This window comes from Protobothrops mucrosquamatus, unplaced genomic scaffold (assembly GCF_001527695.2).
Source record: "Protobothrops mucrosquamatus isolate PMUCROS unplaced genomic scaffold, P.Mucros_1.0 scaffold_294, whole genome shotgun sequence".
Classification (NCBI taxonomy): domain Eukaryota; kingdom Metazoa; phylum Chordata; class Lepidosauria; order Squamata; family Viperidae; genus Protobothrops; species Protobothrops mucrosquamatus.
Genome location: NW_015386370.1, coordinates 2,814,789 through 2,825,689, shown reverse-complemented (window position 1 = coordinate 2,825,689; position 10,901 = coordinate 2,814,789). Strand labels below are relative to the sequence as shown.

Here is a 10,901-nt window from a genome sequence, read left to right as displayed (position 1 = left end):
CTTAAACTGGACATGGAAAAATGATTTGAAGATATTTTGAAGTTGAAGGTGTATAACTGGATGAAAAATTCTTTTACCGCAAATATTGAAGAGGCTAATACAACTTGCCAAGAAGAACTGTTAGAAATTAGATATGATGAAGAAAGTAAACATAAATTCGATAGTGGTGGATATGAAAACCTATGGCAAAGTAAAAAAATGCCTGTCTTATATCCAAATACGTGGAAAATGATATTCAGTTTATTGATACCTTTCCCTACCTCATATCTTGTGGAATCAGGCTTTAGTGCTGTTAATCATATTATGACCAAAGAAAGAACCCGCCTGAATATTTCCGAAAGAGGAGACCTTAGTTTGTTCCTTACAAAAATTGAGCCAGATATCCAGTATTTAGTTTTGCAGCATCAGCCTCAGGGATCTCATTAATAATTTAATTAATTAAATGTAATTTCATCAGACTTCATGCTTCTATGTATGCAAAGTATAAATAAAAAGATACATTTAACTATGGTAAGTTGTTTTATAAAGATTTATTCTGCCAAACTTAGCGAAAGTCCGACATAAAGTATTTGGTAAGTAATTATTATTATATGCTTTAACTTGCTGTAACTCTGCTTTATAAATTTTATAAAGTAAAGTTACTTCCCTACTTTATAAATCACCATTACTGTGGAACCGGTGGGCGGTTAGAAAATTCTATTACTAACAGAGATACAAAAGTGGGCGGTAGGTATAAAAAGGTTGACTACCCCTGTAATAGTCCTTAATAATTTTTTTATTACATCATTATGGCAATGCAACTCACCCTTTGAGTCCCGTAGCTTACTAATTAATTTTTTTTTCTCTTTCTTTTTTCAATCTATATGCGAGCCATCTCCCCGGTTTATTAGCATTTTCAAAAAAATTCGGTTTAGTTCGTTTAATCTGTTGTGCCATCATGTCCATTTCCAATAAATTTAGTTTGTGTTTTCAGATTTTTCATTTGCGGATTAATTTGCAGCTCAGCTTCCAAAGTACTAAGTTGATCTTTGAGGCTATGTTGAATTTGTTTCTTTTCTTTGTTCTTTTTGGCAACGTAGGTTATAGCCAAACCCTTGAAATATGCTTTTGCTGTGTCCCATAAAATTTGTATGGAGCTTTCTTCTTTTTTATTGATTTTGAAAAACAATTCCATTTTTTTTGTTGCAAATTGTAGAAATTCCTTTTTTTTCAATATTGATTTATTCAGAATCCATCTCAGTCTTTTCCTCACTCCTTTCCAAGTCATTTTAATTGGATTATGATCTGCCCAAATATTTGATTCTATATCAACTTCTTGAATCATAGTCTTTAAGTCGTAAGAGGTCCATATCATGTCTATTCTTGACCATGATTTATGTCTATTGGAATAAAAAGTATATTGTGTTTTTTCCGGGTTCATCTCTCTCCATATATCCTGTATGCAAAATTCATCTTTCATTTTTAAAAAGGGTTTAGGTAGAATGTTTCTTCCCTTTTCCCCCTGTTTGTTGCTGTTATAATCTCGTATTGGATCAGAAATTGCATTGAAGTCTCCAAATATGCAAAGATTATGATAATTTAAGTCCACTAGTTTATTATATAGTTGCTAAAAAAAAATGATCTTGTTTTTCATTAGGAGCATATATTGCAACCAGCAGTATTTGTTTTTGATTCCATGTAATTTCCACCATTAATATTCTTCCCTCTTCATCTGCGTAGATTTGTTTTGGGTTCATCTTTTCTTTTATGTATAAGACTATCCCTCTTTTCTTTTGTAATGCCAAAGAAAAATAAAATTTACCTAATTTTGGTTGTTCTAAAGTTCTAGAGTGTTGTCTCTTGATATGCATTTCTTGAAGACAAATTATGTCCATTTTTAACTTTTGTAGTCTGTGAAATATTCTATTCCTTTTTGATGGGGAGTTAAGACCATTTATGTTTATTGAAAAAATTCCAATTTCATCCATGATTTCAGTTGTGTCGGGATCTCAGTTTCCTAGGAGAGCTTATCTGTCTCTGCTCTTTGGGTCTAACATCTTCCTCTGATTGAGTCTTTTTTGATGCTTCCTCCTCTGTTTGCTTTGAAGTTTGTATGGTCATTTCTTCTGTTTCTTTGGATTCCGCCTCACCTTTTTCCAAGAATGCTCTATCGTTGTTGAAGAAATCTTCTGCTTGAAATGGAGTATTCACTCTATATCTTTTTGAGTCCCAAAAGATTAATAATCCTTCTGGAATCAGCCATCTAAAATTCATTCCTCTACTGATCAATTTCCTTGTTAAGAATTGATATTCTCTTTGAGCTTCTCTTATTCTTCTAGGAATCTGTTTGAGAACAACCAATTCTTTATCTTTATATTTTAATGGTTGATCCCTTACTGCTCTAAGGATCTCATCTCGTATTGCTCTTTTAGTGAATCTAACATGAACCTCCCTAGGCAGTCTATTTCTTCTTGCGTAATTTGAATTAACTCTGAACGCCTGATCCATTTCTCTTTTCATTTGATCTATTTCCATTCCAAGCAACTCCGCCAATAATTCACTCATCAATAACAAAAGGTTCTCCTCCTTCTCTTCTATCACGTTTTGAAATCTTAGAAAATAAGATGACCTTTCCATTTCCATGGTAGCCATACTTTCCTCCAGTTCTGCATTAGATTGCGCCAATCTCTGGTTTTCTTCTTGCAAAGCTTCTAATTTCTGGTCCACTACATTTGACTTATCTTCTATTTTTTTCATTCTTTGTTGGGTATCTGTCATCACCTGTTGAAAAGCCTCCATTTTTAAATCCATCTTAAGCAAATCATTTTTCAAATCTTCATAGTTTTTTTCAAAATCTTTTTTCATTTCTGTTTTACAATCTACAATTGCCTGGAGGATAGCTTGTGTGTCTTTTTGTTGAGTCTCCTGGTGTAAAAAAGTTGTAATTGATTTTTGAGGTGCTGGGCTCACCGAGGTTGAGGGCGGAGCCAAAGAGCCCTTCCTCACCCCTTTTGCCAGATTTGAAGCACTCATCTTCTAAATATTATATAATTTATAATCCAGTAACAAGCCCGATGGCCAGATTTATAGTCCAATAACAAGCCCATTGGCCAAATTTGTAATCCAATAGCAAGGTCCAATGGCCAGTTAAAATCCACCAATGAGTCAAAAGTAAGAAAAAAGAAAAAAAGGGAAAAAATTATAATCCAATGCCCTCTGTTGTCAGGAGACAAAGCCAAAGATAGTTGGAAAAAAAAAGGTGACAAAAGCCAGAATAAAAAAAGAGAAAAACTTCCAATACAAATATTATCAGGAGGCAGAAAAAAAGGAGGAAATAAAAAAGAATATAAAAGGCAATGCAAAGTCTTTATAATAAAAAGCACAAAAAAGGAGGTAAAGAAAAAAAAGTATTTATATATATAAAAGTATTTATATAACAAGCCTAACAGGAAGAAAAAGGAAAAGACAATGTCTAATTTATAGTCCAGTTGTTAACTTAGAGCTCTTCTCTTGTAGTTAAGAACAGGAAATAAGCAGAGATTTAAAAACAAAACCAGACACAAGAGAGGCAAAGGGAAACAATCTCCTTTTTGTGGCCTCTAAAAAAGATAAGAATGTCTGGGCATACAGCCAAGTGTCTGGGCATTGAGCCAAACTCTGCAGCTGAATCAATTCAGCAAAAAGGGAAACGCTAACAAGAGAGGTTACAAAATAACCACCAGAGGCCACTGTCTTTTCCCCCATCGTTTGAATAGGGAGGGAAAAAAAAGGAAAAAGTTCTGAAGTAAATACACAAAATTAAAGTTTTAAAATTAAAAGAATTAAGGTGGCTTTTTCCAATTAAGGTGTTAATAAATCCTCTTTCCCCTCTATATTAACAGTCTAATTTCTTCAATTTATCTTCAGTAGAACAGGAAGAAAATTTTTTTCCAAAGGTTTTTAAATGAGGCTTAAACCACTGCTTTTTGGGAGGGGGGAAGCAAAAATCCCTCCTCCTCCTCCTCCTCCTCCCTTTAGGTTTCCTTTGCTTTAAAGGCAGACAGGCAATTTTAAAGGGTCTGTTTGCAGCAAGGATTAATATCATCTCACCTGGACCGGTTACTTGTTTCCTTCAACAGCTGTGTTCTGTCTCCGATGATCTGCTGATGATGGTGGCAAACACAAAGCTCTCCGCCTTTCCCTCACTGGTTCCAGAGGCTAATTTGAGTTTGGAAAGCCGGCTACATTCACCTCTTGGTGGTCACCCCTCCAGAGTGACATTCAGCCCTTTTGGGCTTGCCAGCGACAGGAATTCGGACCCTGGGAAGGGAGGGCCCTTTCCCAGGCTCTACAGCCAATGACGTCACTGGAAATCCTCAGATAAATATTTTAATACCAGAAAATAAATGCCCAGTACCATCTAAGTATCCATTTCTAAGCATGGTTTGTAATTTTCATTCTAAAAGTACAGCTGATTTCAGTTGATGTGTTGTTCAGACTGTTATAATTCAGCTGGCATAGTTGCTTATCATTTGGCATGTTGTATAAACACAAGCAATTGGATTATTTCAGTACATTTCAGTTAACTAAGATAAATATAGTGTAAATCCACTGTCCAAAATAGTACATCAATATCCAGACAAACTTTGAAAGACCTTACCCTTAAAGACACATGTGGCCCAGTGAGCTTGCATTTCTGAAATGGGCATGATGGCCCCCAGTGGCTGCACAAGACCAATGATTGCTAGTGTGGATTTCTCCAGATGAGGTGAGAAGACAAACTTATATAAGGAGATCTGATTTTCAACAACCCTCATAAAGTTCCCAAGGAAAGGAAATGAGAACTGTATCCTGTAGCAAAGATAACACAATCTATATCCTCTTCCTTAGAGCCATCTTCAAAGATGGCAGCAGTATCAGTAAACTCAGTGATGTTTGATTTTATGACAATTTCCCCTGAAATAATGCAATTTGGGAGGTCATCATTGATGGTTGGATGCTGGCTGTGAACTCTGTAAAAGCAAAAACAAAATGTTGATAGTGATGCAAAGGAGCTAAAACAATATTAATAGAAACCTTGCCAAAAGCAAAATTAGAAAGGGTGATCAGAGAAAGTACAACTAGCTAACTTATCAAAGCACAGGTTAGCAGAACTACTACAGGGACACCTATTATTAAGTCCGGAGATAAATGGCGAAGGAGGCAAGTCATGTTACTGAACAGATCTTTATTCTCACTCTGTTACAACTACCAACCAACAAGAGCAGAGGCACGCAGGCCTCTTTTTATACTCCCAGATCCCCGGGCAATCACAACCAATAGCAAGCAGTCTTTTCCTGCCTCGCGCATGTGCGCAAGGCCGACGCCACTCAGTCTGGTCCCGGGCAGCTTTTGCAATGCCCGGGACTCTTGCATCATCCCGAGCCTGCTTCTGCAGGCTCAGGACACAACACCCCTTCCCCCTAGATAAAACAATGCTGCGCCCAACATGTACGCCACCTCTGGTAGTGTATGTGTTTGCTAACTTTTGCATCAAATGCACAGAGCATGGAAAGTAATGGTAGTGCTATCGTTCTGAGAATAAATGAGCCCAGACTCCTTTTTTTCCCTATGAGCTGACCAACCTGGACCTCTTGTCCAGGTCCCTCTAACCTTGCTCACCTCACGTAATCTGCAAGGTATTTGGGCAGGCCTTTGACCCATAGCGACCTTCTCGGACCTGGGGAGATTGAATGGTCCCCACCATTGTTTTCCACACAAGGTGAATTACACTGCAGCTGCCCAATGACTGCTGCCTGACCTCCCTGCTCGCCTCCTAGGCTCAGGAGGCTAGGACTCTGCTGTTCTCCGTACCTGGTTGACCTGCCTCTTAGGAAGCTTTCTGAGCCCTCTGAACTCATCTCCCTGTTCCCTGAAGGGGTGTAAGTTTCCTGGCTCCTTTCTGTAGTGATAGGGTCCAAAGATACCTCCCTGTTAGCCCTAATGTGTGGGTACTTCCTTTTGTGAGCCATTGCTGAAAAGGGCAAGTCCCCAAACTGTTGTGCCTGCTCTCTTGTATGCTGTGAGTTATGAGTATGCTCCCAGTCAGTCTCCTTGTCTGGAGTATTGTTGTTGAGTTGTGGATAGTGAGAATACCTCCGGTGTGACTCTCAGGCTGGAGTGAGTGTGGGGTTGTATGTTTGCCCCCTGCCCCATGAATTCCTATTTGGAGCACTTGCGGCACTTGGGGTTTGAGTACCCATGGTGTCCTCAACAGCCAGTGCCAGCTGTTGATACTGATCCCATGAATGCACTCCCCGCTCCTCCTCCCCCCCCAGAGAAGGCCGAGGAGAAAAACGAGACGAGTCCAGCCTTAGACGCAGCTGATCAATATGGTGGCGAAGGACGCGACCGTCGTCCAAGGACACCTCGTAGGACAGAGGCCCCGAGACCTTGCAGACCACAGCCGGGACCCAGAGGTGGCCAGGCCCGTAATTCCTGGTCCAGACAGGATCACCCACGTGAAGGACCCGTGGTGTGCGCGGATGGGACACCTGTGAAGCTACTCGCTCCGGATGCAGCCTGTCCAATTTAGTCACAAGCCGGCAACCCCAACGGAGTTCAGCCGGGCACTTACCCGTGGCAGTGCATGGAGTAGTACGATGGGCTAGAAGGAAGTCAGCCAACCTGTTATGCCAGTTGCCATAAGTCAGTTTCTTGAGAGCGTCCTTGGCGATGTGGACCATCCATTCAGCCAGACCATTGGTGGACGGGTGGAATGGAGCTGAGGTCGCGTGGCGAATCATGTTGGCTTGTAGGAAAACCTGGAACTCAGCAGAAATAAATTGAGGACCATTATCCAACACCAAGACATCTGGAAGACCATGGGCGGCAAAATTGCTTCTCAACATCTGGATGGTCTTGGCAGTAGTGGTGGATGACACAGGGACAACTTCCAGCCATTTGGAATGGCTATCCACAACAACCAGGAAGAATTGCCCCTGAAAGGGCCCAGCGTAATCTATACGTATTCTAGACTACGGAGTGTGTGTTTCCTCCCACCTATGAACAGGGGCCTGAAGCATTTCTGGCCTGGACTGCTGACATGCGTGACACTCCTGTCCCTGTGCCTCAATGTCCTTATCAATGCCAGGCCACCACAAATGGCTGTGCGCAAGCGCTTTCATCCTGACAATCCCAGGGTGCCCCTCATGTAAAGAAACTAAGATTCTAGACCTCAATGAGGCCGGAATCACAACTCTAGAACCCCAGAGGAGGCAGCCATTGAACGTGGACAACTGGTGCCTCTTAACCCAAAAGCGTTGGAAATCCTCCTCTGGGCATCTGTCAGGCCAACCTGACAGCACCCATGTTAGCACGTGTTTAAGCACATGATTAGTGGCAGTTTCAGCAGCCACATCCCTAGCGTTAAGGGGAGACTCCGGCAAATCCTGAATGGACAATATGTGTACAGCAGGAGCAGGAGCAGGCTCCACAGCAGGCAAGGGCAGTCTACTTAGGCCATCAGTATGACCCATTTCCTTTCCAGGTTTGTGAACTAGTGAGAAGTCATAAGCTGACAAAAAAATGGACCATCACAGCATGCGAGGGGAAAGGATGTGTGGGGTTTGTTTGGATGTGGTAAACAACCCCAGCAAAGGCTTGTGGTCAGTAAAGACCGTAAAATGGCGGCCATAAATAAAATCATGGAATTTTTTAATTCCAGCCACAATGGCCAAAGCTTCCTTGTCAATTTGAGCATAGTTACACTCAGCAGCAGACAATGTTCTAGAATAATATGCCACAGGGACCTGAGTCCCCTCAGCCATCAGATGGCTCAGCACAGCTCCCACACCATAGGGGGAAGCATCACAAGCCAGACACACTGGTAACTTCTCATTAAAGTGAGCTAACACCGCATTGGATGTAAGCAAGGACTTAACCTTATTGAAACTGGTTTCATGGACTTTGGTCCACTGCCAACAAGCATTTTTGTCTAAAAGTCTGTGTAGGGGCTCAGCAATAGCAGCTTTATGAGGCAGAAAAGCATGATAGAAATTCAATAAGCCCCAAAAGGCTTGTAATTCACCCTTAGACTTAGGGCTTGGGGCCTGCTGAATAGCTTTGAGCTTAGCATCAGAAGGGTGGATGCCCTGAGCATCTATCCTGAAGCCCAGGAAATCAGTGGAATGGACACCAATCTTACACTTGTCCTGTTTTAACTTAAGGCCTGCTCTTCGGAAACGAAGCAAAACAGCCCTTAACCTTTCTGCCAGCGTTTGAGGTGAGTCCCCTGCGATGAGGATGTCATCAAAATAAGGACACACACCAGGAATACCCCTCAGGGTGTTTTCCATTACACTTTGAAAAATGCCAGGGGCTACATTCACCCCAAACTGCAACCTTTTCACCTTGAAAGCCCCAATAGTCAGCCTCTGCTGCTGCATCATCAACAGGCAACTGTTGATACGCTTGAGCCAGGTCTAGCTTTGCAAAAATCTTACCCTCTTTAAGGGAAGCCAAGATGTGGCTCACCACAGGCACTGGATAAGCATGTTGCTGTAGGGCCTTGTTAAGTGTGCACTTGTAGTCTGCACATATACGAATGTCCCCATTTGCTTTTAAAGGTGTGACAATGGGAGTTTCCCACGGGCTAGAGTCTACAGGCTCTAATATGCCTTGCTGGAGCAACTTGTCCAATTCAGCATCAATCTTACTCTTAAGAGCAAATGGCACTCTCCTAGGTTTAACCCTTATGGGCTGTACAGTTGAATCTAGCTTTAGTGAAACTGGAGGTCCCTTGTAGGATCCTAGCTCAGAGCTGAACACATCAGCAAACTCCTTGCAGACGTCTGCTAGGGTCTCCGTTTGCAATTTGTGCAACCCTGTTACCTGGATTCCTAAGGCCTCGAACCAATCGAGTCCAATCAGACTCGTGCGCTCACCCCCAACAACCAACACATCTAAGGGACCTTCAAAATCCTTATACTGTACCTTAAGGGTGGCCTCCTCCTTAATGCACACCTTGGAATTTTGAAAGTCAGTAAGAATTACATTAGAAGGCCTGAGCGTAGTTCGCTGGCCACTGCTGCTGCAGATTTTGTGGAATGTGTTGAGGGAAATTATGGATAGGGCAGACCCCGTGTCCAGTTCCATAGACAATGGAACCCATTGCAACCTTACTTTAAGGGACAATTTCTTTTTAAGAGGCTTGTGTGTGCCAATCCTTAATATATTTCTGCGTGTTGCACAGAAACCCACCCTGTTTTGGCTGGGGATCCTGGTACCTTTCAGATTCAATTCTTCCTTCGGTTGTACCTTCTGTCGATTCAGGCAAACAGCTGCGATGTGGCCTTTCTTGCCGCACGCTCTGGAGATGGCGGAACGGAACCGACATTCCGCCCGCTTGTGGCGACCTCCGCATCCGAAGCATCGAAGCTCAGCTGGGCCTTTGTCTGGGTGATCCTTTGGCCTCCTTCCGGCTGCTTGATAAAGCTTGTCCACTTCATCTTCAGGATCCTCTTCCGAGTCCTCCCACACGTCCTCCTTGTGGACGGTTGCAGTCTCTGGAGCGCTTCGAATGGGTCGCAGATTCTTTACCGCTCCGCCTGAAGCTTCCTCTGCCGTAACCTCTCGCAGAGCATCTTGGAAAGAGACATCTTCCTTAGCAAACAGCTTCTGCTGTAAGTCTCTGTTCCTCAGTCTGCATACAAAATGATCACGCAGCCTTTCTTCTAAGTCCTTGAACTCGCACGGTTTAGCTGCTGTTCTCAGTGCTGCAATAAATTCTTTTGCTGATTCCCCAGCTCGCTGATCTCTCAGTTCAAATGTGTGCCTCCAGGCAATAACAGATTGCTTGGGCTGGAAGTGTTCTTTCAAAAGTTTCTTTAGATCAGAGTATGAAACAGCTTCTAGCGAGGCCGGGGCGACTAGATTCTCGGCGATCTCAAAGGCGTCTTGCCCACAAACGCACAACATTGTGGCAGCCTTTAGTCCAGGGGTAGTCAACCTTTTTATACCTACCGCCCACTTTTGTATCTCTGTTAGTAGTAGAATTTTCTAACCGCCCACCGGTTCCACAGTAATGGTGATTTATAAAGTAGGGAAGTGACTTTACTTTATAAAATTTATAAAGCAGAGTTACAGCAATTAAAGCATATAATAATAATTACTTACCAAATACTTTATGTCGGACTTTCGCTAAGTTTGGCAGAATAAATCTTTATAAAACAACTTACCGTAGTTAAATGTATCTTTTTATTTATACTTTGCATACATAGAAGCATGAAGTCTGATGAAATTACATTTAATTAATTAAATTATTAATGAGATCCCTGAGGCTGATGCTGCAAAACTAAATACTGGATATCTGGCTCAATTTTTGTAAGGAACAAACGAAGGTCTCCTCTTTCGGAAATATTCAGGCGGGTTCTTTCTTTGGTCATAATATGATTAACAGCACTAAAGCCTGATTCCACAAGATATGAGGTAGGGAAAGGTATCAATAAACTGAATATCATTTTCCACGTATTTGGATATAAGACAGGCATTTTTTTACTTTGCCATAGGTTTTCATATCCACCACTATCGAATTTATGTTTACTTTCTTCATCATATCTAATTTCTAACAGTTCTTCTTGGCAAGTTGTATTAGCCTCTTCAATATTTGCGGTAAAAGAATTTTTCATCCAGTTATACACTTTCAACTTCAAAATATCTTCAAATCATTTTTCCATGTCCAGTTTAAGTTCATTGAGGTGGCTATTGAATCTGTCAATATCCTCTGGAGTTACATCATCTTTTATAGATGATAATTCAGGAAACTGATGAAATTCTCTCTTCAATAGATTATAATGAAGTAGTTCAAGTTTGTCAATAAATAATGACACAATACTTTGGCAACCTATAAGAGTTTTATTAGCTCCTTGAAGTTGCAAATTGACATCATTAAATCTCTTGAAAAT

General features: G+C 41.4%; 1 pseudogene; it reads right to left on the bottom strand.

Annotated features, from left to right (window-relative positions):
* Positions 1 to 10,901, bottom strand: part of LOC114923940 — a 90,897-nt pseudogene that overhangs the window by 25,456 nt on the left and 54,540 nt on the right.